The sequence below is a fragment of the Oenanthe melanoleuca genome, chromosome 9 (assembly GCF_029582105.1).
Source record: "Oenanthe melanoleuca isolate GR-GAL-2019-014 chromosome 9, OMel1.0, whole genome shotgun sequence".
Taxonomy (NCBI): Eukaryota; Metazoa; Chordata; class Aves; order Passeriformes; family Muscicapidae; genus Oenanthe; species Oenanthe melanoleuca.
In genome coordinates this window covers 17,754,404-17,781,797 of record NC_079343.1, presented here as the reverse complement: position 1 = coordinate 17,781,797, position 27,394 = coordinate 17,754,404, and the positions used below count along the sequence as shown (strand labels likewise).

Genomic DNA, 27,394 nt, shown 5'->3' with positions numbered 1-27,394 from the left:
GATGCTCTTACAGCACAGCTCTCAGGAGGCACCCAAGGACAGCCAAGCCCCAAAACACAAGGTGATTAAAACAGTGATTTTCTTTGTGCATTAAAAATGCTGCTTCTCTCTATATACCTGGAAATTTCCCAGAAGTTTTAGAACATCTGTAGTGTTTACTGAAACATGATGATGCGTGCAACTAATGTATCTTAAATATAGTTTAGGATTTGGGAACTGACTGAGAGAGATATATCCTTGAGAAATGAGTTACAGAAGACCACATAACACAGAGATCCCTTTAAACTGTCACTGAAAAAGTTACATTCCTCCAGAAGTGCAAGTTTCTGCACAAATGACAAAAGAGCTTCCAGCTAATGAGGGAAATATGACTGAATTTCCAAGGAGGCTTCACAGTGGCTTAGAGGAGATCTTTCATTAATATTTACCTCTGTGACTCAACTCTGACAACCATTATTTCCTCAGTTTCTGGGTAAAAATGAGATTCTTTCAAATGGTATCCTGCTGTATGTGGCAGCATTGTGACACTAAGGGACATGGTTTAATGTGGACTTGGCTGGACTTGGTTTTAGAGACCCTTTTCAGCCTAAATGATTTTGTGCAAAAAAAAAAAAAAAAAAAAAAAAAAAAATCCCATGCAGGTTGTGATGTGTTATAAATTAAAACAACTGATTATATGTAATTCCATATTTATTTTTTACATATATGGAGAAGTTCTTGACTTTCACTAAGTGGAAATTCTCAGGAATTTGATGGTTATGGGTACTCCAGCCAACTTCTGTCTGGGAGAAGAAGGGAAGTCCATTCCCAGCAACAAGTGCCCAGTACAAACATCTAAGGGGCATCATGGGGAGGATAAGGAATGTGATCAAATATTTCATTAAATTAACTTCTCTCTGCTTGCAGGCATTTCCTTCAGCTGTGCAGTTGCTAAAATTTAGAAACTAATACCAATGCTTATAAAATTTAATTTGGCTTTTGTGATGAAGGACAAAAAGTATAATTTATCATACAACAGATTAATTTTCACACTGTCTTGTGGTATTTTCCCTTTGTCCAGACACCCTTCAGTTAGGGAGCACTGCAATTCAGTCACCTGCTGTAGCAATACCTGGTGAAAGAGAATTGCCAGAAGTGATGCTGGTGGGATTTTGGTTGAAAAATTCAATTAGAGGTTCAGTAGGTGCTTTTTTTAATGCCTGTCTTCTGGAGTGCAGTGACCCAGCAGCTCAGTTTTCATGTGTGCAACAGCAAAAAACTCCAAAGGGATGAAGCAAAAATGTCCCACACCACCCACACCAAAGGGTAAAGAGCTGGATTTCAAACAGCTATTTGCTATCTGGATAAAACTTGTCCTTTAAACATTTTTTCAGATTGAAAGTGTAGACCACTAGGTCTTGCTGGTGATGCTCACCAAACCAAAAAAGAAAAGTACTTTCTCCAGGCAGAGGGAGACTCATTTTACTTTAACTGCTGTTGATAACAACCAAAAAAATGCCTGTCAATCCACCAAAAAATTAAGCTCCACCTGAACAATACTATATAGTTCCTGATAGCTCAGTAAGTTGCAAGTGCTGTGGCCTTCACATGACTAAGTCTGCAGCAGGAAATGCAGTTGTGGATGATTCCCAGTGTGAAATTCAAGAGAAATACCAGGACACTTGCAGGGATAAAATGTGACAGGGAATCTTTAAAAATAAATCCAGATTTCATCCAAAGACGAGCACAGCTCAAATCCTTGCAAAAACAATGCCAACCATTAATCTCACAAGACAAAAAGCACAATGCAAATGACAGAGGAGAACAAAAACCTGAACCACTTCTGTGGTGCATGATGTGCAGAGAGCATTTGCAGCACTTCAGGACAGCTCTGCAAGTGGATTAGGAATTGATGTTTCATGAAGTTCCCTGCTAGTTCCTCTGCCAACCTCTTGTGCTTCTCTGCATTGTCCCTGTGCTCTGTCTAGCAGAGGGATCCATCTATCCACACACAGGCACAAAAGCCCTACAGCAGGCCAGGATGCTTTTTCCTCACATTGTGTATAAAAGCAGTCTTTTATTCACAGTGGCATTACAAAGCAACCCAGCATTTAGTGCCTCTCTTCCCAGCCCTTTTGTCATTTTACCTTCAGACATGCTGGCTGATGCTATCAGCTGTAAAGACCCCGTTCCCCAGGTTGTCTGTGTGCAGTTTATAAATCTGCTTTGGATTATATTGATTTACTAATTGACCAAAACACTGGATTATACACTCTGCTGGACACTTTACACATTAAACAAAGTAATTGATAAAGACAGCATGCTCTTTTGGGCTGATTTTTCTAGGATTTGATCTTTTCTAGGAATGTACATTTCAAGTCAGTCCTTAATAGCAGAAAGAAATAAGAAAAGAAATAGGGAAAAACAGTCTTTGGAAGCTGTTATTTGCTACTGGAGGAAGGCTGGCAGAGGCAGCAGCAGGAGCAGGGGCTTGGCTGGCAGCAGAGACCTGATCAATGCTTGCTATCATGCAATAAATGGAAATTCATTAGGTAACACCTTCAGCAGCCCAACAGAGTGCCTGCAAGGGTTCCCCAGGAAACTGAGGAGCAAGCACCTATCCATCAAATCCCTGGAAAGAGCAGTTTATCTTCCATCCCGTTGAATATACATCTGTTATTAATCAATAGCTGTTAGAATTGGTGTCCCCTCTCCTCCCATTTTTACACGAGCTGGCAACTTTCCTGTGACTGAAATAACCCAATTAATCTTCCAAACAGAAAGGCAACTTTTTTTTTTTTTCTTTTTTTTTTGACAGGCAGATGTTTGACAATTGATCTGAACGATGTGAGGAAAAGGAGTAAGTACAAAATAAAAAAGCACATGTGATATCACAGTCCAGAGCTGTAAATAGTTCATTGCTCCACCTGCTGTTGGGCTCCTTTTCCTCTGCAAACAGCACATTCTCCATGGCTAATGCCAAACACAAAAACATTGTACCTACAGAGAGCCTCACCACACGAATCCATGTCATTAAAAAGGACTAAATGGCCTAAAAATGCACAAATCTGAAGGCAAATCAGGAGACAGAACATTGATTTATGTCTTAAGCCTCTCTTCATAGGGATGTAGAAATATAAAGGACAAATGAGCAAGGACTGCCACATGGGCTTAGATGCATCTTCGAGGGAGATGTCTGTTGTCCAGAGAACAATAAAAAAATAATGCTACAAAAGAACACATTCTACAATGCAACTATTTCTTACCTGTATTTAAACAGTGATTGCTGTTCCTAACAGAAGACCACATTCAGATAATTCTTAAACATTTGTAAACATTCCTTTGTAAAGGAAACTAAAACCAGCCTGACTTTGCTTTTCCTCTGAGCCCTTTGAGCCCTGTTTGCAGCCCCTGAGTTCACCTGACACATAACTGTGTCCCCAGGTGAGCCCTGCTGGCATCAGCACACTCTGACAGTGCCTGATGTGAGATTTCACCTGCATGGGGGTCTGAACAACCTAGTGGAAGGTGTCCCTGCCCAGGGAAGGGAATTGAATATGATCTTCAAGCTCTTTCCAAATTAATCTGTGACTCTGTGTGACCCAGTCCCAAGGACCACAGCAGCAAGAGGGAAGGGATCTGAGTCCCCAGGCAGGTGCTCCTCTCACCTGGTACCCACAGAGCCACCCAGCTCAGGATGCTCCCTCCAATCCACCAGCCAGTTACCCTCCTGAAGCACTCTCAGAGATCAAACACATTCAATTCTCGTGGTCAGAGGTGTGGGTTTAAGTGAGCAAGAGCATTAATTTCAGTAGTCAAATTACATGTTCCACTGCTGCTAATGAAATCTGCATTTCATTAACTTTTCTCTAAGCCACCCAAGAGTGAATGTTTAAATGGAAAAGAGCTGTGACTCAGGTTGGGGCACAAAGGTATTAATATAAATAGGTGATGTATTGTGAGATGCACTGTTTATGAATGTAATTGCTCTGCCACTCACAGCTCTTAAACTGTGGAAGGTCAGAAGGGCTTCTCTGAATTTTTAGCAGTAAGAGAAGATCCTGAGTTTTGTAAAGCACTTTAAATAATAACACATCCTTTTATCCTATGATTGTTCTCCTTTAAATTATCCACAGGAATTTTTCTTTAAAAAAGCTATTCCCTTTGTACAATTAAGTGTATGAGCTGGATATCCTAACAGCAATACTCTCTCTGCCATCAAATCTGTTGGGCTTCTCCCACCAACCAAAACCTCTCTGAGCTCCATACACATCCCACAATATCAGCAATATACTGACATTAACACAAGCAGCACCACAGTTGCATCTTAAATCTGTCATCCCTGACTCCCCAAAGGCCTTGCAGTCCTGCCCTGCTCTACATTTAGCTCCATCCTTTCACTTTCCTGCCAGTGATTCAGAGGTATGAGAACAGCTCTAAAATCCCAGGAAATAAAAGCCCCATAAGACAGCAGGTTCGTGACCCTTAGATCTACAGTATCTCAGCTCTTGGCCTTTTGGTCATGGGCTTGATTCTAATCTCAGCCCCACACTCCACATATTTGCATCACAAATCTTCAACACGTGCCCACAATAACAATCACTCCACAAGAGCTTATTCTCAAACATTCCACTCTTGCATTCAAAGCACATGTCCCCCTAAATCCAGCTTTGGATTCCAATTCATAAGGTGTGGTAAACAAGAGCCAACCCTTGTTTGCAAACACTTAACATCTTCTGGACAATGATTTCAGTGATGTCATTTACTATTAGCACAAGTTATTTGGCTGTGTTTAAATATATCTTAGCAGTAAGAATAGCAGCCTTTAAATAATTCAGCACTGCCAAATTACCCCCATGAACCGATTATTCCAAGGAATGCATTGTATTTATTAATTCCACTCCAGAAAAGAGAATTGCTTTTAATGCCTCCAAACCACCCTTATCAAGAAAGAAGGAGTTTATGCACTTGAATCTAAAACTAACTAGCAGCCAATTCATACATCAAGAGCAGCCCTTTTTCAGTACATTACATTATATTCAAGCACAAATTCAACTTTCCCTGTACTTCAACCTTTCAAAAATACTATGGCTCCATCTAAAACATTTTGTTAGAAAATGCCACTTTTATAGCTAAGTGTGAAATGACACAGTTGCTGTTAAATCCTCTGAAATCCTGCCCACTGCCCATATTAGAAAAAAGTTCTTCCTCCAGTATTATGTTCTTATTTATAAGAACCACACAAAATACCACACTGCTTTTCTATAGATCAGAAAGGAAACTTCACTTTCCCGTTGTAAGAAAGTTGCCTCACATTAGAGGTGTATCTCAGTGACATATACACTATTCAGCCAGCTGAATGCCCTGGACAAATGCATTAAGATCCATTGTACACTTATCATAGCATCAAAACCCTTGTAACTATAATCACTGTTATGAATTTCAGAAACAGAAATAATAGGCTGAGTCTTTCCCCCCAGAATTTGTTCCATTTGATAGCAACACAAAATTGCCTTTTGAATTTATTTATTTTATTTATTCTCTTTGTGATTAAAATCTGCAATTAGTCTGAATTCTCTTAAAACTGGTATTTTTTCTATTTGTCACTATGATTATCATGGCTATGATTATGAGGATTTTTTTCTACAAGCAAAAAATCAGCCTGATCCAAAGAATGTCAAAGACATGAGGAGTTGAGACCTTCTACATGGGAAGAAAACCAAACCAGACAGAAATCCAACACCTTGCTGCAGTTTTAGGAACTGCACACACAAGGAGGGATACACACCTCTGTCACACTTTCTCCTCACTAGGGTAGCCCCTTGTCATCAGGCATGGAAAAAATTCCCTGTTCCATCCATCCTACACCCACATATTTTATATTTATCACCACAGTATAAGATCTTTCTGTCACACTTTCAGTGGTGGTGGGTTTGCTCCACCTGTTTTATTTCCTTGATCCAAGAAAGTAGATGAAAACCAGAGTATTAGTTTTAGTTATCATGTCTAAACTCCAACGTTTGGTCAACTCCTTCACTTCTCCCACTGACAGATTGCAAGCAGATTTTAGGGCTGAAAAGAAAGCAAAAAAGGAAATTCTTATTTTAATCCAGTTCTTCTGAAAAAAATTTACTGTCCATAGAGAGGATTTTTTTTTTAATATGTAAAATGATCCATTCTGTTTAATGGGTCAAAGGTGTGGTTTATGGATAGGCCCCAAATTTGTTTTAGATTGACAGCTATTAGTAGTCTGGATATTCTTGGCACAGGCCAAGGAAAAAAAAAAAAAAAACAAAACACTTTTTCAACAAATCTTTGAGATTTCTTCTGAGAAATCATCACCACTCACCCAAAAGGTGGCAGACCTTATTCAGGTGTGTTTGCCATGAACTGACACCATTTATCCTCTCAGGAGACCTTGCTGGAGCTGCAGGACAACTACAGGATCATGGTAATTAAGAGATCTCCAGAAAGAAACTGAGAAATTCTGAACAGCAAAGCAACTGGAGGAAGCAGAGACTGCAAAGAAAAGAAAACCATCAATGCTGAGGGAAGCCTAGAGAGGAGAAATCAATGTTCTCACTAGGAGAAGAGGGATGCCATGAAAGTAAATTCTCCAGATAAATGTCTTTTAAAAGAGAGAGCAAACAATAATATATTTATAAAAAGTTGCGTATTTTATGACTACGTTTATCTCCCCACTCTGAAAATGCTTTTTGGAAGTGTGTGCTACAAACACAGACACACACTTTAAGTGCACATAATTAGCATCTACCACCTAAAAAAACCCAAAACATGAGAGATGCAGGAAACTGGGTTTTGTTCCTTTATCTGCTTCTATTTTTAATAGAGTGTCCAAAGCCCTGCCCTCCAGGGAAAGCTCTCAGCATCTCCTTACTTTTGGGAAAGTGAGGATGAAAATTGAAGAATACATGAAGCCCCACACTCATAACTTACTCCTTCTTACATGGTCTCAAATCTCACTGTAGAAAGCAATTCTGACTGCAAGTAGCTTGAAGAGGCAAGGAAAGTTAGTTAGGTGAAGTGGAAAACACCCTGGGAAAGGATGCAAGCAATGTCAGACCAATGTAATTGTAGCTTTTATAAAATCTTTAAGAATCCCCTGGTCCAATTCCGATCTGAAAGTGTCTCCAAAATGAGATTCTGGTAATCATTGAGCTAGAAGGAATGAAATGGAGGAGATTTCTGAGCTGGGACAAATAGATTTCATTCATCTGGACAGTCTCTACTCAAAGACCAAATAATTCTCTACAAAATGCTACCTGCCTAATTTGAAAATATATTTCTTCCTGTCTATGGAGATGCACTCTGCAGAATATTTTAGATATTGTGTGCAGACCAGCAAACCCAAACTCCATGTAGTGCTGTCTATGCCTCATTTCCCAATTAAATGTTCATTTTTATTTATTCCAACCTTCTGAATTGATTCAACAGACTCAACAAATAATGTCCTACAGCACAAGGTCTTATTCTGAAGGTTAATTTACACAATTAAACACAAAACCTAACAGTCAAAATGCTGCGAAAATTACTCATTAAAATTATTCAAGTAAAAGCAATTGCAGGAGTTTCCATGGGAGGTGGAGGGTGAGGAGGGCAAAAACAAATATCAAAAAACCCCAAAAAAACACCAACTAACTAAATCCCCTAGAAAATTAGAAGCTGCATTTGTGTTTCCAACTGGAAATCAAAACTGTAAGAAGCCAAATAAAATCCTTCAACTGGTTACTCATGGCTAATTGGCAAATACCATTATGGACTTAAAATGAAGAAACTCTGCACTTCCTTTTTTTTTTTTTTTTTTTTTTTTTAAACTGTGAATCTGACCCACTGCTGTGTCTGATCTACCAAGTAAATATATTTTGTGTCCCAGCTTGGCTAAATCTAACCCAAAAGAGGTGCAGCTCTGCAGGTATGTACTGGCCAAACCATGGGCTGTGTTTGGTGCTGGAGCTACTCAAACTTCTGGTAATGGAAAGAAGTGCCAAACAACAGGAAGTCAAGGGTAAGGAAATTTTTAAAAAAATTACATCACAAAAATTTTGTCTTTTTTCAGCCTAGAAATAGATTCTTAGAAATATGGGCACACAAAATCACAGGTATCTAGACACACCTGGCCTGTTTGACACTCTCCTGGGAAAACAATCCCTGCTATGAATGGCAATGAGAACAGTCATTTTTACTGTTAAAGGACTTGGAGCCATCAAGGCATTTGCTATTCTTACTGCTCTCATCTTTAGTCTTTAGCCTTTAGTATGCCAGAAATTCAGTCAGCTTCTCCTCCCAAATAAAATCTTATCTCCCTCTCTTGTAGATGCAGGCCACATTCTGACTGGAGTCTGGAGCCATCACTCTTTAATCACACAACAGCATCAGGCTTTCACTCTGTAGAATTTATATGTTTCAGACCTTTTCAAAACATGCCCTGCTGGTCACCAGCAGCTGGCAGAGGTAGCAGGTTCCATCCAGAGAGCAGCCTGGGCTCAGAGCTGCCAGGGTGAGAGGTTAAGCCAAGGGACTGCACACACACTCAGCTGTGGGAGCATGGGCTGTGAGACTGGGACTGCTCAGCTTCAAAGGGGACCAGATAAATTTCATTTTTAGGAGTTTTCTCTGGAGCTCAGGACCATCCTCCTCCTCCTCCTCCTCATCATCATCATGCCTTGGCTTCCCTAGCCAGTGTGAAGGGGTTAAACTCAGCAGCTCAGGGCTGCTCTGACCTACCTATTGACAATTTACAGATGTTTTGCTCACCTAATTTGTTCCACTATTCACAAAAGCATGCAGTTACCTTAGCAACTACTACATTATATTTTATCTCCAAGCTGCAGAGCTTTTTCTTTCCTAAAAACAAACCCTACAAATCTACTGATACTGCATGTAACCTTTGATATTAGTCCTAGACATTTCAGGAAACAAAAATAGGCACAAGTATAATGAAAATAACAGTCTCGCTTCTAAAATCGATTAAAGTTTTCCATTTATGAACAGATTTTCTTTGTAGATTTGTTTTATTTGACTCTTTTTCCTGTGTTCTATTTTTCTAGGCACAAAGGAAGTTAAGAGGACAAGGAGGAAGACCTGTTTTGATATAAGGAGTGAGCTGGAATCCTGGGAGAAGGATATTTTTTGCGATATAATTTTGTTTTATTTAAATAAACCAAAAAGCATGGACTGCATTTTCTCACAGCTGTAAAAGATTATTACAGTTTATCTTGAGGGACAACTAAAATTAGTGAACTTGTTAAGTCTTCTGATTTCAGCAACTTACTGATTCAAATCCATAGATCAGTGCCTAGACTCAATATCTAATATATTATTTTAACTACCTTTGAAGTTAGGAAATTTAAATACTGTCTTGAGTTAATACTTTAATAAAATAACTTCTGTAAAGGTCTTGTACAACAGTGTGTGATAACCTTTCATGGCTGTGACAGGATGTTTGATTTCCAGCTCCCTGCTCTACAGTGCCCATTTGTGCATATCTGAGTACACCAGAGAATGGAGCTTCTGCTTTCTGCAAAAGCTGGACACCTTTCAAAGGTTAATTTTGTCATTAAAGAGAGATAAAATAAAAAGCAGCTGGACAAAGAATTTTTCTGGTCTCTTTTTTTCAGGGGAAGTTATTTTTTTAATCAAAAAGGCACAGTTACTTTACAAAGTGATAGAACTTTGTGGGAAGCCATCAGTACCAAGTTCAATCCAAACTGACAATTTTAATTGCAGTCAATTAAAGTGTTGGTAGGGAAGTAATCCAGCATCCAGTCCGTTATTAGTAATTAATCTTCCTGCAAACCTCACTGAGGATGGCTCTGGGCACTTAAGCTCTGAGTGATTTTCCAGCTTACTTGACCCTACAAGTTTTCTCCTGCCAGTTCAGACCCCAGTGCAGCAAACTCAGGCCACTTGACACTTTGTTGTTTTTTTTTTTTTATTACCCTAAAAAATCCCTGGATGGGTCCTCTGACTCTGAGGCCACCAGGCTGCAAACACCTCTGGCAGCTCTCAGTCAGTGCCTGATTCCAGCTTCCCCCTCCCTGCTCTCCCCAGGAGCATCTCCCCAGCTGGAGCTCAGCAGGACTCTGCTTTGAAGCTGCTCCTCCTGCAGTGCTGGAGAAAGTCACTGAGGCTAACCAGCCACCATTACCTCCCAAAGCCTACTGACTCCTTCTGAAACCACACTCTTGAATGAGGGTTTACAAGTTATTTATTTTAAAAACATATACAACTGTGAATGACATTCACCTGCCTTCCTATACCCACTGTCCCCTTCTGCCCTGAACGCCCCAATTTGCTCTGACCAGAGGAAGACACTGAATTCCTGCCTGCTGGTGTCTATTAAAAATCGTGTTACAAACTTTGTATCATCCCCTAATTCACCCTGTTACCACGTGCAATGCTCTACCCCGATGTAAAATAACTAAATACACAGAGCATTAATACCACTTTGTCAACTTATCCTTTACCTACATCCCTTCCAGCAAGGGAGATGCAGAATGAAATGTTACCAATAGGTAAGGCCTTGATAATATACTCACTTACTTTCTACATTAACATTTATTTAACTTAGTGAATAATTTGATGTAGTTAGAAGGCAGCAGGAAACCACAGCAATGCCACCACAGCATTAAAATGCCTCAGTGCTTGTTACATCCTTTCTCTTACACCACTCAGCAGACAGAGCAAACCTCCCCCTTCCAAAGAAGTGCTGCAGCTTTGATCAGTGATATTAAAATTGCCACCACATTCCAGTTTAGTGTAGATGAGTTTCAATGTTGTGGGAAAAGACTCACAGTGTGTGTGACAACAACTTGTCTAGGCTGCACACAGGCACGACCAGCTCAGATGAAATGAGTTACAGAAATTATATGAATTAACAGACTACTGTAATTTATGCCACTCGTTCTCTTGGCATAATGCACCACCATGCCAGCCATTAAAATTCATAAAAACAATTCATTGCTTTTTAATTTTTACATATTTATGAGCACTCATTTGAAATGAAAATTATTTTCTTATTGACACTTTCTTCCATCTTGACAAAAAAAAAAAAAAAAGAACAATTTTGAACACTAAAGCTTAATGACTTCAATATGTTTTGCTGATATTAATCATACTTGGAATACCACAAAAATGAAGAGATATTTATCCAAATCCAAAATACAGCAATCAAGTAATTAAGACACCTAATCCAAAGCCAATAAACAATATTCCAAGGAGCAAATGTGGTGATGTAATTATAGCTGTTTAAGCACCTTTGCCTATTAAGAATATTGGAACAACAAAATAAAAATTAATGGCAACCTCAGCTGCTAACATAAACAACTTTCATTTTAATAGAAAGCAGATGTATTTTCTTGGGTTAAAATGCACAAAGCATTTTGCTGTAATACCCACATCACCTTTATTTAGAGCAATCAACTTTCTTTACACTACTGTGTATGATTGTTGACATGAGACTGTTTAGTGAATTAGCATACAACTTAAAATGTCTGAACTTTACAAACCAGTTCATCAGAGAGAGGGAAAATCCTCCCTCTGTCTTGCAAAATAAACATGAAGTTGCAACATAAAAACTGGGAGAGGCATGAAAGGCACGGGAGCACCCTGACAGGTGTTATTTCTGTTCATATTAACATTCATCTAAATTTATCCAGCATGATTCCTTGGTAACCTTTCTGTTCTTCATTACGTGGATGTGACAAGAGGGGATGGATGCTGGGATTGTAGCTTTGGGGACCACAAACTGACCCTCACTGTTTTCTGGGAGAGAGGGAAGAAAAAGGGAAAGAAAAGAGGAGGCACTAACAGCCACCTGGATCAGAAAAGCAGCATTTTTCTCAATACTTTGAAGAACACAATCCTTAATTTCTCATCAGCTCTGTTAATGTAGAGAGCCTGTCCAGCCTGCTATGAAGATTTTAAAACATCCCTGGTGCCCTTTAGCATTCCCCTCCAGCACCAACTCTGCAATTGTATTTTGTTCTGATGCACTGGACAGAGCCTGGTAATCAAAACAATTCAGAAGGACCAGCCAAAATCTGCCTGCCCTGCTCCCAGCATGGCAGAACCCAGAGCTCTGCACGTCCCTTAGCTGATAAAATATTGACATTTCCACACCCAAAATTTGCAAAGCACTTGGGAGTTTCTGCAACTATTGCAGAGCTAGAAAAAGAACCTGCCAACCACAAACAATTTTTATTCATCTTACTGACTTCATACAGGTACATATGTTGTCAAATTGGGTCAGGAATCTTAAACTCTGATCAATGATTTCAACAGTTTTCTATGTAATAAATAGTTTAGTGCCAAGCAGTAAAACAAGTATTTTAAAGGATTTTTAGACAGTTATTACTGGGATTGTCAGGAGAATATATCTCTATTTTCAGAGTGTGCATATTTCCCTTTGCTTTGAGAAAAAAGAGGATCATTAACATTTAAATTGAAGTAAATGAGACCAATTTCTACTCTGAAGGGCCTGCAAAGCAGGAAACATGATCCAGCATCCAGCAAACTGGCAAATCAAGTCTGTTATCAGCACCTCCTGAATAAAACTCTGTGTAATGTTGTGTACCCAGCAAGCAACACTCTTCTCAAGAGAGGCACAGCCCATAGTGACCTTTGAACAGCCAAGTAGGTGTTAGAATAAAAACAGCCTTGAGATGCTAGGGTTTGTAGTAACTTCACATTTACAAGGTGTATGTCAGCACTGGCTGTGTTTCAGTAGCTCCCTGCATTGTTAAAAATCACACAGAGCAGTTCACTCCTTGCAGTACTTACAGAGCCTGAAATAATCTTGAACCCGACACGAAGCACGACTCAAGAGGAAGGACTGGAGGAGGGTGAAAAAAGGGTTTTCATTTTCACAGACTGCAAAGTGCAGCATCCTGGGAGTCTGAGCAGTGTGGGATCCTGCAGGGACACCTGGAGCAGGGCTAAGGTGACAGCAGGTCACTGACATCCCTGCTAGCACCCAGGTGTGTCACCTGAGGCTCAGATTCAGAAAAAAATCCTCTCCATTACACACCTGTCCTTCCCACAGACAGGTGCCACTTTAATATATGGTGCCACATTAGCTCTGAGCTGCAACTGCAAGCTGAGTCCCTATGGAATAATCTCTTCTGTGAGCACTTTCAAAAAGTGCCTTGGGCAGGATTAGCTTCTGCCTCTGAACAGGAGAGGAGAACAAAACCATTTTGCCTGGGAAAGGGACTGTAAAAAAGATTTGTTTGTTATTCTTGCTCTTAGAATCTTCCCATTTGTAATTTACACTTTTATTACTGTATCAAAACATGGAAGATAAAAGTTGACTGCCAGCTGCAGCCAGGTTCATAATGAATAACACTTCAGAGCCCTAATGAGTGTTTAACACTTCCCTAATGCAGGCAGTGTACAAAAATCATCTCTATAATCAGGTTATAAAGCTTCTTTGGCAAAGTCCCCCCTCTCTTCCCTCCCTCCAACAGAACAGCCAGGATGGTTCAAAAGTTAGGAAGGAAAGGACACACCAACATTCCTACCAGACATTTAATAAAAGATATTTCAGCCTTCAAATAGTGCTTGGGATCTGCTAGGGAAAAAAATGGAAAAAAAAAAAAAAATGGAAGACTAAGACTGCAATATGCTTTCATATTTTTTACACCCTGATATTGCCAAGAGCAAGATTAAACTGTAAGAAATAATGACAAGCTAAGGCTTTGCCATTTGTGTGATATGTGCAACAATGGAAATAGTAAAGGAGTCATTCCTCATCCTACTGTCTAACACTTAGTTAAGAGGGTAAAACCACAGGGGTGAAAAAACTCACATTTCTTTCTTCATTCCTGGTGTGGCAGCCAGAGAGATCTGCACAAGGCTGGATGGGGATGGAGGGAAGTGTCTGGGGGAAGGAGTCCCTGCCATGGCAGGGGTGGAATGGGATGAGCTTTAAGGTCCCATCCAACCCAAACCTGTCCATGGTTCTGTGCTCATCTGAATGCTACAATCTCTTCTTCCCCAAGTATTAAATTTTGGAAAATAACCCAGCCAAATAAAGATTAGCAGCTCTTAATATTTTTTTCCTTTGTTGTACTGAACTTGGAAACTTCAGGATATTCCGAATATTTATAGCCCATCATGTTTCACAGGAGAGCAAATGCCATGAGATCACACAGAGACCTTAGTTATCATCAATTTTTCTTCTTTTTCTCCACATTCATTAAGTTTTTCATTCTTTACCAGAAATGCATAAAGGATGGGAATCCTTAACCCAGAAAAAAGAAAAAAAAGTTGTTTCTTTCAGAACTTTAACTGTCTTTGATAAGATTAATGACCAATTATTGTTTTAAATTTGGGTTTAATTACTGTATTGGATGAAGACTGAATCATCCCTCTAACTTCTGTGCAGTCTCTGGGCTACTACCAAAAGAAATTAAATAATTTAACACATTTTTTTTTAATGCATAAACCATTATTAATCATAGAATCGTGGAATTGTAGAATGGTTTGGGTTGGAAGGGATGTTAGAGACCATCTAGTTCCAAGCCCCTGCCATGGGCAGGGACACATTCCACTGGACCAGGTCTTTGGCAATGTAAGCACAGGAAGGAAGTTAAAAATACAGCATTTCACTGTTGCTCTTTTGTCTCATATTTAATACCCACAAACTACTATTTCTGCAAGCAGGAAGTCCTTACCAAAAGCAGTGTCCAACTCCCAGCTGGGCTTTTTCAGAACTAGCTGCAAATCTCATTTTTGCAGTTAACCATGCAGAGCATTCCAACTCAACTCAGAACCCTCTGTCAGGGCAGGGAATGGAAACCAGCAGCAGTACAAAACCAGCATTTCTGTAAACACTTGCTAGCAAAATAAACACATTTCTGCTGCTTACTGGTAGCCAGCAGGAGGAGGGCAGCATTCTAAGCCAGCAGAAAGCAGGGGGCTCCTAGGTAAGCACAATGCTCCACTACAGATCTGGGCACACTGAAGGTTCTGGGATGCCAGTCATTGTGTTTCTGAGCAGGGATGACATCCCCAATGGACTGAGCCCATCATTTCCAGGTATTTCCATTCCCTGTGAGCCCTCACACTGCTACCCTGATGCTCCTGACAGATTCCTGCTGATCTATTAGCAGTTTACTCTCCCTGATTAAATGCAAGGCAGCCAGACAGCAATGCAAATTAGTAAGCAGGAAGAAATCATTAGAAATTTGATTCATTACGGGAAAGAAGACAATAATTTCAAATAGGATGAATAAAGTAGTTAAAAACACATTTTCACTACGTCTTAATTTCAGTTAATTATAAAAAGACTGAGTGTCTAAGAATATTAAGTTTTGATTGGAGGAAGGGAAACTTTAATAATGGGTAAAGGCAACATCTGCAGGTTGTTGAGCTTTTTTTCAAAAAGACTGACCTTATCAAGAAAAAAGTGCATTCATATTCATATGGAAGTTAAAATTTGCCTTTAATGATTTAGGACTAAAAGCTAATGGGCACAAAGCTGAGTATACAAAACACAGTAATTAAGCAGTTATAATTATACATAAAATGACTAATATGATAACATGTTTAATAACATGATATGGATACACTGTCACAATGGCCTTAGTAAATCAACCATAGGCTATTCCAAATTATTTCTCTTTGGACTCCTTCTCCCTCACCACCCAACAGCTCTGCAGAGCCCCAGCATCACTGACTGCAGCTGAAAACACCAGCTACTCTTGCATGAAATTGAACTTTATGAAGAATGGGAAGTTACTGATGATCTCCAAATTCAGAAGCATAATAGAAATGCTTATCTTTATACTTGGCATAATTTTAACATTTATACACTAGTAATTTAAAATGGCTGCAATGCCTCATGGTTACGGGGTTTACAAACGATAACTGAACAACCCAGGAACATTTAAAATTCTGCTTTTTCAAATGGGCTATCTCAGCATTCTGCTCCTATTCTGCTCCACGGAATATAGGATTTTAATTTTCTCCTATTACATTAAGCAATCATGCCTCTATCAATTTTCCATCTTCACAACAGATGTGCATATTCAAAGACCTAAATGTTCACTTCCCAAAACAAATAGCAAAGTCAAACCAAGACAAAACAGAAAATATGGCCAATTATAACTTTTAGCCCATATATGCTGTAAAATAAAAGAAAATAAGAAAAACTTGTTGCTATAAACAGCCTGTCAAACAGAAGCATTCCAATAGGATAAACACAACCTTTTTTAATATATACAATCAACTGTAACTTGCTTTTTTTCAAATGAATGTTTCACTCCTAAATTTTGTATTTAATAATGTATTTCAGGATTGAAACAGTCTTTTTTTAAAATTATTCTTTTCTTGTTTGTTTGTTTCCCTGGAAAGCCAGACATGGGTCAGTGGTGGACTGGAAACTCCCTATTCCAAATCTGAATGAGAAATATAAACAAGATAAAGTGAATTAAATTAAATGCAGACAATTTTACTGCAGTCTTTAAGAGGAAGAATTCAAATAGACTATGAATGTCAGGACAAACTTGTTAAATAGATTTAGCAAAAATTTACAAACATGTATGTTTGTGCTTATAATGCCTGTAATTTGTTGAAGTATTTTACTGCAAGTCAGGAAAAGTTTTAAAGTTTGGGTTCAGTTCAAACCCTCATTCTGAAAGATTTGTGTTTGCTTATCAGCTAAGAATTTCCATAAAGGAAAACAAGATGACCATCACAAAATTCCAGTGTGCTATTTCACATCTGGTCAGAAATAATTTAAAGATACCAGCTGGGTTTCATCACCTCCACTTAGAGCCTGTCTGCACTCAGAGGCAGCCTGAACACAGCCAGAGCCCCACAGCCAAAAAAAAAAAAAAAAAAAAAAAAAAAAAAAGAAAACAACACAAACTCCACTTTTTAAAAAGTTTTGAAGACGGATTTGATTTGGATTGGACTCAATTACTCAGACTTCACCAGAGTTGTGCTGCAAACTGAGGTTGCTGCATTTTTAAAACCCTGACAAATATCTATATACATGAGCCTGCTTCATCAGCAATTTTGTTTCTTTTCCTGGGATGCTGAACTCTGCTGAAAGAAGCCTCATTCCAAGACTTCAGCATATAGAAAACTCCAATTCAGTTGCTCCCAAGGCAGTTTATTTACTAAAGACTGCTACAAAATTAAACAATAAATTAAATCTGAGTACAAGTTCACAACTGGGTTTAAACAAACATCTGTTTCTCAGACAACAGAAAATCGCTTTATTTTTTTTTAAAAAACATCTCTTTCAAAATATGAAGGAGATTTTTCTTTCCTGCATCTTTTAGCTTTGCTGTAATTGCTATAAAAGATGCAATTCAGTTCAAATGACTGCAGCTGACACCAAACTCAGGGGGAAAAAAAAAAAAACAATCCAAGTTTCTTAAACCCAACAGCTGACAAACAGACAAAATCCAGGTTTTACTGGACCTTATCCTCTTTATCCTCATTCATTTGGAGCACAGCAGGAATCATCCACACTACAGAACTGGGACACAGACATTAAATCCAGCAAAATGTTTCCTTTTGGTCTGCACTGAAGACAGAGCAATAGACAGAAATAAAGCCAATTTTACATAAATAAAATAAACCAGGAAACACAATAGCCTGAGGCTACATATATCTAGACACTAGGACTCCTTTTGGTCTCAGAATCAGTTTGATTTTTCTCCTGCTTTTGGGTAGATCTAAAGGGGAAAAAAATAACACCTCTTCCACCTTTGCAGATTCCATTTAGGAAAGGTTTTCTGAGCAAGGTGGATATCTGGAGAAATAATATAATTATTGCTTATGGATGTAGCACTGATTTCCTAGGTTAAGAGTACAACCATGTACTGGAAAGGCAAAAAACCCTAAGTTTGTTAAAGCTAAATTCAGTAAGAAGCTAAGTGTATAAACAATGATGAACTTTCATGTATGAAGCAAACAGATAGTTGCATGATAAAAGGAGCTGGAAATGCCATAAAGGAGAATAAGAAACAACACTGAAGTGACATACAGGGAACCTTTCACTTCTGGAGTGTGCTTAGAGCTACTCAGACTGACACTGAACTTTAAAAAGAAGTGTTCACTTCACTGCTGAGCACTGGAACTAATCCCTCCCTCAGCCAGAAACCTGCCCTGGATCCTCCACATGGCACAGGATGGAAGGAACACACAGAATTACATCCAGCCTGCATTCCAGCCTGCTCTAGAACCCTATTGTTAGCACAGTGCCTGCAGCGTTTTGGATGTTTGGCCAACTGGGTGTTGGAAAAGTCTGTCCTGAAACAAGGAACACCCTGGGGAATCTGTGCCTTCTATCAGTGCAAAGGGAAGTGGCTGGTGCTGGAGGTTTCCCGACCAACCACAACTGCAGCACAAATGTTTTCTGGGCAAATTATCACATTTGTTCTGCTCCTCCTTTCCTAACCTTTCACTTCCCATCCTTCATAGAGTTTTTCACAACCTCTTGGTTTTTAGCTCAGCTCGTTCAAACCCTACAGTTTAGAAAACTTCCCTTTGCACACAAGAGCTTGTTTCTTTTCCATTTCATTTGAACACTCTCCTCTACTGTTAGGAATGAGCCAATTAAACCCACAAAGGCACTTGCCAGTAGTCCTTGTGATATCAATATTGTATTTACCTTCCTAAGATAAAGGCACCTGAGAACTATTGATGGAGTTTAACCCTGCTCCTGCTGCTGATCTCAAAGGAGACTTGAGGGTAAAAAGTGAAGCAAGTGATTTGCATAAAGCAAGACAAGGAGCAACCCAAGCCCACAGAAAAAATGTGTTGTCCAACCAAAAACTTGAGAGAAATCCTTTCTTAGCCCATCTGTGGCCTTGAGTCTCCAGAGTACAACACAGCAGCAAGCTTTGATGGGTGCAAGATGCCCCTTTCTCTCTCCCTACCAAAAAGGGCCTCTCCCTGCATCTAAACATCCCAAAATTCAGTGGCAGACATCTATTGTTAGAGCAGACACCATGCCATAGCAAGCACAAATTCCCTCCAAAGCAAAAGCCAATTAATTGCATGTCTTACAATTTGTTAAAAAGAAACAAACAAACAACACCCCCCCAAAGTTTAATTGCTTTTTAATATAAAATCTTTACACTTTTTGCAGATGATTAGGTTATTTCACAGTTTATTATAGAACATTTTCTGTTATCATTAACTGGAAGTTAATAGTTTTCTGGTGTGGTGGCTGGAGTGTAGAAACTGCAGTGACACACCAACATGAATTTTAAGTTGCTGCGTACGGCAGCAGTACAAATCTGACCTGCCAGCCAGAAACAATAGACAGAAAAATCCAAGTATATAAAAATTAGAGCTTACATTTTTCAAGGTATTGAGCTTCCCTTTGTCACCAAAATAAATGGTAGAACACATAAGTGTACTCCAGAACTTTCCTGGAGTACAAGGCCTAAATTAAACAGCTAAAGGGTAACTGCAGGTCTGGGTTCAAAAACTGTTAGAAGCTTTTAGAGGGAACTGGGCATATTTCAATGATTCTTTTTCCCTGTGAAAACTGCACACATTTCATGCATTTCACTCTCTTTAGAAAATGAAAGCAGACAAAAAAGTATTATTCAAGTTGTGCTAGGGCTCTTCAGAGAACACAAAATTGGGGATGGTGCAGTGTTTTACATTTTGCTGAGAGGGCTCTGCAGTCAGATGGAGATGCCACCTCGGCCCTGCTCTGCAAAGTGAACACAGATTCACTTTACAGCTTTGATTTAGGCATCCAGTCCTACATGAAAACACTTAAGTCATAACTAGCCACAGAATTCCTTCAGAAACCTCGCGATTGCTCCGTGTCCTTGAAAAGCCACAGCTGTCTGCCTCACCGAGGTCCTTCCCAAAAAACACTGGGCGCTCACACAACACATTCTGTCTCTGTGTGCTCTTAATAGGCTTCTGTTTACCTGCTGGAGTGCAACCTGTCAGCTTGGCCACCTCCAATGCCTGCGAGCCTCGCTGGTATTTTCTGTGTTCCTTTTGTTCAACGCCAGGCTGAGTAAAGTCAGCCAGGAGGGTTCCAGCATCAACACTACACTGGCAGGCACTCTCAGAGGGAGACATTTCCTGCAGAAGAGCTGGCAACAGCCACCACAAGCTGCCCCTCTGAAGTCAGCTTTGCCCTACTTTGCTGAGTTTACTTCTTCAATAAGAGGTCACAGCCACGTGCACAAAGTTTGAGAAACTTCACATGCCGTGTGTGGTAGCAAATGGCTCACCACAGGGTGAAGAAAAGAGAATGAGAATTTAAGTAAAACTACCAAGCAGGAAGGGACAGAGGTGCTCCCATCCCTTGCTGTAACTGGGAGAAAAATACAGTATTTCTCAAGGGTGTTAGGAATCCCGTGGTATAGCTTTCTAAACATCCTTCCTTTTATTCCTTTTAATACCAATGCATCAACACAGTGCTTGGCACTAAGACTGGGCTCAGTGTATCTCTGCACTGAGCCAGCAGCACTTGTTTGTCTCAGCACCAGACAAATTCCCTCCTTGCATTTGGAGGGAAAGCACAAAGTGCTTTTGGTCCCCCAGGCACTCAGAGAGCCTCTGCTGTTCCTGTCACTGTGCTGAGCTGCCCTCAACTGTCCTTCCAAGGGTCAATTCTTTGGAGCTCTCCAACTCATCTTCCCCTTTGTAGCTCCATTCCTCCTGGACAGGGAAGACTTTCTCTCATCTGCCTCAAAGCAGTGTCTCCTCAAAGAGACATCCATATTTTGGATATGGGAGAAGAAAGGGAGCTTTATGTTACCCTGCCTACAAGGACACCTGCACTCGAGCTCTACTGGAGTACAGCCTCTATTTCCAGTCACCTAAAACAACTATTTTTGGGGGTCACCTACAACCAAACCTCCTGAATCACAGGCAGACCAACCACCAAACAACTCTCTTGGCTCCAGGCCTTATGTGGATTAGAAGGTGGTCTGCATTTCTAGTTCTGTTCTCAGCACACCCTGATCTGAAATTCAAACTTCTTAAATAGCTTTTCCTTCTCTGCAACATCTGAGTAAGAGCTCACTGTGCCACAGAGCCACTGATTTCAGAGCAGATCACAATTTCTAGCTTACTATTTTAAGCTGGACTTAAAATTTTTACACTAACAATCATCATCTAACAGCTCTGGTTTAAGAAAAAAAATGCAGAAATAAGGTTCCAGCGTTTGTCTCATCTGGCCCTTGAAATTATAATTCTTCCACAACAGAGAAGTTAATTGAATTCCAATTTTAAACGTACCTCTAAGACAAGAAACACACTGTACACATTACAGCATCCCATGGTGAGAAAGAGTCTTTGATAGAATTAGAATTTGCTTTCTTGCATATCAAATGCAAATTTCTCTGGAGATAGCTAAAAAAAATCTGGTAAGAAACAAAAAACTCTTCAGCAATAAAATATTTTTAGTATGTAAACAAACCAAAATATTCTCATTTGCATATGGTGCATCTTCATCTCATGTGACATTTTTTATTTTTATCCTATATGACAATGCTACTGACAAACTAAATAACCAGAAAAAGCAGGCAACATTTCTGATGCCAGATGCTGAAGATCAATAGCTATTTCCCAGAGTTTATGGCATAATTAAAATTTGTAACAGGAATCATTTTCTCTTCAACCCTCAGGCTAAGTCTAGAATTATTGACTAAGTCTAAGTTATGTAGTGTAGCATTTGTTATTATGTTTATGGATAATATAAAGGATTTTATGCTTTTTTCATGTAACAGTAACTAGGAAAGAATTCTCTATATCAGGAAGCAGGAGTTATAAACATTTTGTTGCTCAGGTATGCAGAAGACAGGGTTTGTTTAATTATCTGCTAGTTAAGCTGTGCTCCTGTTTACAGGAGGTGGCCACAATGCTTGTGAAAGACCAGAGAAGTGAATTTCCAGTCCCTGAGAGCTTGCAGAGCCTTGGCTCCTTGGAGGGGGTGCCAGGTCCCAGAGTCACTGGTGCTACCAGGAGCTGGAGCAATACATGGCAATTTAAATCAAATTTACTGTATGGGAATGGCTGTGTATTTATAACCCAGAGAGTCTGCCTATGCCCTCCTCTACCCTGGCATACAGACAGCAAAAAAGAGAGCAGAGTTATCAAGGACAAATACGCACCACTCCCATAAGGAGGGAGAACCAACAATCCTTCTGCACAACCATCCCATGGCTTGGGTTTGCTGTAACTTCAGACTATCAGGACAAACAGACTCGGTTTATAAGTGAAAAGATAGATATTTGTTTGTTGTCAGTCCTAAAAACTCATCCCTGAGCAGTAGGAGAGTAACTGGATTATTTCTTGCTTGTGTCTCAATCAAGGCTAATAACAGCACAAACCAAATTAAACCCTCTTGATCCCAGTGCAACCCCATTACTTTCACTGCATTTTCACAAATAAAGCAAAACTAGAAAGTTGGTAAACATTTCTGCTGATGAAGCAGAACAACAAATACAGTCTGACTCAGTCTCTCTTTGCAAGGCTAGCAGAAATAAAATGTGGTAAACTTAATTGTGTTATGAAGGCACAGAAAACCTGAGCTTACACAGACAGCAGAAATGCCACTTTCAAAAGCACTGTTTGAAGAAAAAGATGAATATATATACAAATTGACAAAGCCAGCTATTATGCCTAGCAGTATGGATTCACAGTAACATTTGGGCTAAAAAGCACAGCTCCACTTTCTACAGTTGTTTCTACAGGGATGGATTTAGTTAACTTTAGCTTATGCTTTTTATTCTCCTGAATGCTAAGAAGAGCTTCAGGGTGTGACCAAAATATAACCAGAAACACTAAACTGGAAGAAGGCAGAAGCAGCTGCAGCAACACTCCAAAAGAGCTGGCCCTTGGTACCAGGCAGGCCCAAAGGTACCCATGGCTCTCCACAGGCTGAAACATGAGACTGGACGCTAAAAAACACAGGATTTTAAAATGAAAAGTGAAAAGTTCCAAGGTTACAGAGAGAATGCACATTTTTCTCAAGAGGGAAGAAAATGACAAGTCTCTTTGAAGTCCATTGTTGGTTTGCAATTATTTCTAGCCACTTGTCTGATGTACATGAAGTCCATCTTTCTTTCTATGATTGCAGACTAAAGGCAAAATGAAAAGTTTTTGAGTTATTAGCCTCACTTCTATATATCCCATAACCAGGGGATTAATTAGGAGGCCAGCCCTTGAGGGGGGCAGGGAGCAAACAGAACCAAACAAACAAATCCCCCAACACAAAACCAAACTCAGGGAAAATAAATTCTAAAGACCTGAATCAGAATGACATTGTTAAAAAAAAACCCAACCTCACTTGTCTATAAAAAAACACTCCTCAAGAACTCACTGTAAGACATGACAGCATTTAGGACATTGTCCCACTGAGATGGTTATCAGTGGAGATGCTTTTTTTCAAGAAAAGGAAAAAGACAAATTAAATTAAACCTCTCATCATCACCACTTTTTCCACTAGGACTGTGCAATGAAATCCCTGTATAGAAAAATTTCCATCCACTTCCAGAAAACTTCCATTACTTGAAGGAAGAGGAAAAAAGAGAGCTTGTCAGGACCTGCTATGAATGCAGAGCACTCTTTAGTTTATGAACTAGTTCAATCTGCATAAGAAGTTTACATCAAACCAGATTTCCTCTGCCTGAGCTGCTCAGAGCACATTGATATTCCCCCCGCGCCAACCTCCGCTCTTTGCTTTTCTCCAGTAAGCGACTGACTTTAGAAAAAGAGGTGCAGGAGCAGCCAAAATAAACATGACCCTTACCACACACACTGAACAATGATGTATTGGGGGAAAAACCAACAACTTCCCTTGGATCACTTCCCCAGAGTGGCAAACACTGACTCTGACAGACCTTACTGCTGACAAGGGCTGATTCAGACATCTTGTAGAATTCCAAAGTTTAAAGCAGCTTTATGAGGAAAAGTTTTTCAAACACTTTGCAAACATCATCCTTTTGCTGTACATCTACTATGTTTTCAATTTCAGTTTTACTTATTGCAGCAAGATGTTGCTATCTGCTTTCACTTTCAGGCACACATATTAGGATGCAATCATCTGCAACATACCTTTAAGAACTGGAAAGGATTGTAACAGCAAAACAACAATAATACCAAGCAGATTGGCAGCTGAAAGTCTTGGGCTTGATATCCAGTTCTGTGGTCAATTCTCACCATTGCACACAGATTCCCTCTTATCATGCTTCAATTTATGCAGTTTGGTCAGATTTTATATGCTTATATTAGTGATAATATTCGTGTAGAGTTGAAATCTCAACTCCTGGTTTGTGAGCACATATAAACTGGGAAATGAAAGCTAAAAAAATCCCAGGTATTCCTGTGATAAAAGAGTTAAAAGCACCCTGAAAATGCTCAAATGACTTCAGCTGAAGTAAAAAGAGTGCTCTGTGCTGTTCCAGCTGCTGATGGCTCTGCGGGACTATTTAAATCTTGTATTTTTCACAGCACCAGGATAGTGATCAGAACATACTTCTCCAGCTCTCTAGATTCACCACTTTGAAATGAAAGTCAAAAATCTACAGGAGGCAGCAATAAAACGAATTATTTTAAATTACCCATTGTTACTGTACCTGGTTGGGGAATAGAGCCAAGCTGTGCAAGAAATGCTGTCACAGGAAACCCTTGCTATTATCATTCAAAAGGAGCCAAAAAGGGACCCAGTGATGTTCTGTGAGTAACTGTCCAGAGAGCAAACCTCGATTTGCAGGGCTGAGGTCATCCAACACCAAGGGAAGAGGAAGCACTTTCACAATGCACCTCCAGAAATGCCACTTTTTGTTAGAGAACCCCTCAGTTAATAACTGCAGCTGATTACAGCATTCATTAGTGTTTATTCAGAGTCCTGCTCAAAAGCACAAAGCTGAAAGAAAACTGTTCATGTAGCCTAGCAAGCTGGGTACACCCAGTGGCCAAGAAGCAAGAAAGACATTTGAGGCTGAAATTTGCTTTCTGGGACACTCTCAATTCCCAGTGCTCCATGCAAGCACACCAGGATCTTTATGTAAGCTCTTGATATTCCCTATCACCTTTCTCAGCAAAAAGTAGTTGCTGCTTCTTTTAGGCCTGGTCTGTAAATATTTCATGAGACTACATATATATTGATCTAAAAATCAACATCAGAACACAAGAACAAACCCTAAGGAACACATACTCGGAGCTGATCCAAAGCCCAGATTAATTACACAGGGAACTTGAACTTGCTGGGAACTGCTTTTAGAAATAATGCAGTTGCTTAATAATATGTTTATATTAGATATAGATAGAGATAGATATAGATAGATATAGATATAGATACAGATATAGATAAGATACAGATATAGATATAGATTATAGATATAGGTATAGAGAGAGATATATAGAGAGATAATGAAACCAGTTATTAAAATGTTTAAGTTATGTTAATAAACAGCACATAAGAGAGCCCTGAAAAAACTTGAAATTTTTTAGGATGTTTTATTAATAATGCTTATATGACTCCTCTCATTCTTGCTCACTTGTGCCTCTCAAGAGCCAAAAGAACAAGCTGCTTTAACTTGAATTTCTCAGTTCAGCTCTCTCCTCTGTGGGCCAGAGGCAAGCATGGATTACACACACTCAGCCAGCCAGCAAAGCTGCTACCATCTTCTAGCAGCACAATACAGTGTAAAATCAATTACAACTCATGTACAATGTCATCAAATTAAAATGTACAGTAATTGCATTTTGTGGGGCTCATACTGTCACATTCTCCAGCAAACAGTTCTTAATTCAGGGGAGGACTGAAAACAAGAGCTCGCGTGAAGGGAACGGATCTCGATTCTAAAACCCAGCAACGACCAAACAGCACAAAACCCAAACCACCACCAAAGTGCAAGGTACTCTGGTGAGTTCCAGCATTCCTGAAGGGCTCAAGCACTGCCTGAGCCCATCTGTGGCTGGCAGCCACAGCCCCATTGTTCAGAGCTCTGCTCCTTCCACTTGTCACACCCCGGCCGCGGGAACGGGCCCCGAACCATTTCCAGCAGCAGAACAACCACGGGACGGAACCAGGAGCTCATTTATTCTCCAGGTTACTGCACTTGGTGCAAAACAGCAAGGCTGTGACGCCAGAGTGACCTTACATTTACTGACTGACCAGATGGTGAGAATCACTGACTGCTGTAAGCCCCGAGCCTCCTTCCCCAGCTGACGGCTGTGGGGGAAATCAAATAAAGGGCTCTGCACAGTCTTTAGGGCTCCAACCTAATCATCACAACACCATTAGAAGAAAATGCTGCAGGGAAAGGCAAGGAGGGAAACCCTGGATCTTCAAAACCATTTTTTAATTTTTTTTTTTTTTACAGCAGAACTGAAGCCATGGGTAAGCACAGCAGGGTTTGTGCACCTGCTGCCCAGGCCGTATCTCTTTTGCTAATGAATAAGTGAAGCCAGCCTCCAGGGCTTTCAATCTGGCACCTTTACTAATTCACACAAGCCTCAAAGTTCTCTAAAAATAAATAACATGAAAAGGAACCCAACTTGTCTCACTAGCAGTGCTTTTGACAGGTATCTTGAGTAATGTTAATCTTTCTTTCCTTAAAAACTACCAGCTGAATCACCAATTATTTGGGGCAGGTTCTAAAAAAAAGCACACATGGAAATTAAGGTTGATGGCAACTGAAAAAATGAAATTGGGGCTGTGTATGTGTGTTTGTATGTGTGCACATAGAATTTCTTTTTTTTTTAACAGAATTACTGTGCAGCCCTAATTCTTGTCCCATTTCCATTAATGCAAATTAAAAGGAATCCCTTTTGACAAAGCTCACTTATGCTAATGGAGAAAAGGCATGAATTAAATCAGAATCACAGTCATAGTTCCCAAAAGACATGGATAAAATATATCGTGCTTGAAAACACTTTCCATCAGTTTTGTTTGTGGATTATACTGGCTGAAGTGAAGTAGCTCCTCACATACAGCACAAAAAATAAGATTGGAGTTAGACTGGACAACCTTCTGAGCAGCACAAGTCAGGTCCTGAATGAATAAAAAAGAAATAATACCAATTCTTGCATTACCATGCCTGAAATGGCATTAAGATCTGCACAGCATTGAATATTCCTGGTGCTTTATTCAATATTTAAATCTGGATCAAAATCTAATTAGCCACCATATGTTTTCTAGAAAGTTTATACAAAATTATTAACATACAGGAAAAAAATATTTTTAAAAAAGGCAGTGGAACAAAAGTTCTCTGTGAACTAAATCTGCTCCAGCATTAATGGAGTTATTTCCTTATAAATACAGAAATCTGAGACATGCATTTGAACCCCTAGATTACACCCGTGCATGCATACAAAGAATAACTTCAAGGGAAAAATAGTAACACATCTTGTCACTGACTAGAAAGTTACCACTCCAGCTCTCAGAAAA

At 39.6% G+C, this 27,394-nt stretch overlaps 1 protein-coding gene across 1 annotated transcript in view; it reads right to left on the bottom strand.

The window, feature by feature from the left end:
* The window catches only part of NAALADL2 (N-acetylated alpha-linked acidic dipeptidase like 2), a 298,774-nt gene that overhangs the window by 270,281 nt on the left and 1,099 nt on the right, over positions 1-27,394 (bottom strand). The gene's annotated exons all lie outside the window — the stretch shown is intronic.